Consider the following 2618-nt stretch of genomic DNA (forward strand, 5'->3'; position numbering starts at 1 on the left):
ATTTTGAGCCTATCATCATATTTATGCATCATTTCTGCATGGAGAAACTTCAATGCCTAGTGGGTTTATGCAAAGCAGCTTATGTGTGCTGTGTAATGAGGTCAACACCCTAAATCAAGGTGTGCATAAATATTAGACAGCTTCTTTTTCTTATGCAAAATATGCCACAAAAAAGAGATTTAACTGACTCTGAAAATTCAAAACTGACCCAAAGCCTATCAGAGGCACGGCCGAGGTTAGGATGGCTGAACTGAAAGAGACGTTGGCTGGAGCATCTGGAGGAGCAGGTGGCTGACTGAAGTCAGGGAGCAGCTGAGAGGGGAGCGCAGGCAGGCAGACTGAGGGAGAGCAGGAGAACTGAACTAAGCCCAAAACAGAAATGAATTATATGCTAATTAAAAATCTGTACTCACAAAGCAATATTAATAAACCAAGAAGTAAACAAATAGAGGGATGAACATCTCAGTAGAAAACCAATAAGATGATCAAAACAGAAACTCAAATAAAGCTCAAAGCTCAAACGCCTACATGCATGACATCACTCATTTACAAAATGGGGTTATATTGGTCACCTTGTTTTGTCAGGAATGTTTATTGAGCTGGTTGTTTACATTCCTCATATAAGCAGATGAAATAAAAGAAGAGAAAATGTTTTTCATTTAATTACATAATAATTCTCCACAATATAAAAATGTTCTGTTGGAAAGCCCAAACATCACTTCTTACTTTCTTAATCTTATTTTAATAAAATCTTGGATGAACCCAGAACACTGTAGCTGGTGATTAATAAAAACAATCCACAAAAATAAGACTTGCCTGCTAATTATGCGCATAATTTAAATGCAGTTTGTACAGTAAATACAGTGAGCAGAGCTCTGGTGTTCATGAAGGTTAGACACCATCACCGCCAAGCTAACAGCTAAAATCTGTGGCTATTTTAATCATTCAAACACCAAATGTGCCTGAATATGTATTAATCCTTACTCCACCGTAGCACTAGCGCAGAAGCTAACGAGAGCAGCCAGTCAGCATCAATGAAAATAAATGGCGCTTCTAGATTGGCTGCTTTCCAAACACCAGCCATGACACACGCTATTGTGTCATGTTACATGACACAATAGCGTGTCATGTAGCATTGCAGGTAAATAGTTCAGCTTCCCAAGCCGCATTTTCTTGCAGTTTTTTAAAAATAATATATTTGGTGCATAATTGATTATAAATACAGAAAACATTCAAATTCAAGCCACATGAATTTAATTGCAGCTAAGAAACAAAGTTACTGACATGTATTCATGGAAATGTTCTCAAAGCCATTTCTAACCATTTGGGACGCCGGGAGAGCACAAACAAGAGCCATTTTCCACAAATGGAGGAACTATTACTCTGATAAATGCATGAAGAAGTCATTCAGGAGGCCACAAAATAAACCAGAAAGGCCCTGCAGGTGTGACTCGCCTCAGCCACAGACGGCGTTGTTCATTCAACCATAAAATGGAAACCTGGGAAAATGGCACCCATGTGAGAGTTCCCAATCCAAAACCTCTGCTGAGCAAAAAGAACATAAAAACCTGCTCCCACATTTACCCTGAAGTCCCCCCCCCCTCTCCAAAAAAAAGCCTTTTGTAAAATATTCTGGAAATATATTGGAAAAATGTGGAACATCTTGGAAGGTGTGTGTTCAGAAATGGACATGATTCTGATAATGAAACATGGTGGTGGTGGTATGATGGTCTCGGAGCGGCTGCCTGACCCAGAGTCAAGGGTCAAATTGACCAAGCATGCAGATAAAACATGAATAGTCATTCATTTGCACAGTAGACAGAGCCTTACCACTACCACAGAAGCTAATGTCTACAGTCTTCCTTATCTCCACTCTTATAGTTACAACCAATCAGCACTAATGAAAATAAATGCTGCTTCTGGATTGGCTGGTTTCCAAGTGCCAGCCAATAGCAGGCCAAGACGACTGGTGCGTACTAAGCTTACTAAGCCACATTTTCTTTAGAATATTTTAGAGTTATACGCTCAACAAACAAATCTGGGAAAAGGAAGATTTTCCATGAATAATTTAGATTAACTTTCCAACGGAAAATCCGTGAATACTAGATATATATTTCAGGTTTTATTTAAATTTTCACACAAGTTTAATGACTTAGTTTATTTTTTATTTTGGCTTGTTGCAATCAGCTGTCCATAGCAGGCATGTCGTTTCTAATCTGTTTTTAAGGAGGAAACCTGAAAAATCCTAAAATATTTGGTAAAAATAGAAAAGGAACTAGATACCCTGAAGCCAGGGGGCGCCGTCAGCCGGCCTGTGAACATCCATGCTCTGAGTTCTGCTCTCCACCTCGTCTTCATGTGAAGTAATTTAAGATAATCATGTGGGCTGATAGTTCAGTTATTGTGATATGTTCTCTATTGATTTAGACTCTTTAAATGTTTCTTCTCTCCAGCCGTGTGAGGCTGAGTGACGACAGCTGGTATCAGGTTTCTGTTGCTGCTCTGCTTAAAACTCTGATGTTTTATCTCACACCAATATGTCATGAGGCGTCCTGCATTGTGAATTATACATATGTAAAAAGATTAAAATAAAATAATAATAAATAAAAAAATATATA

At 38.5% G+C, this 2618-nt stretch overlaps 1 long non-coding RNA gene across 1 annotated transcript in view; it reads left to right on the forward strand.

The window, feature by feature from the left end:
- LOC103140619 (uncharacterized) overlaps positions 1 to 2612 on the forward strand; it is an 81646-nt gene extending 79034 nt beyond the window's left edge. Inside the window, exon 5 of the long non-coding RNA XR_476528.2 lies at positions 2454 to 2612. This is a non-coding gene — a long non-coding RNA (uncharacterized LOC103140619). The remainder of the gene's footprint in view (positions 1 to 2453) is intronic.
- The last annotated feature ends 6 nt before the right edge of the window (positions 2613 to 2618 follow it).

The sequence above is a fragment of the Poecilia formosa genome, unplaced genomic scaffold (assembly GCF_000485575.1).
Source record: "Poecilia formosa unplaced genomic scaffold, Poecilia_formosa-5.1.2 Scaffold73, whole genome shotgun sequence".
NCBI classification, from domain to species: domain Eukaryota; kingdom Metazoa; phylum Chordata; class Actinopteri; order Cyprinodontiformes; family Poeciliidae; genus Poecilia; species Poecilia formosa.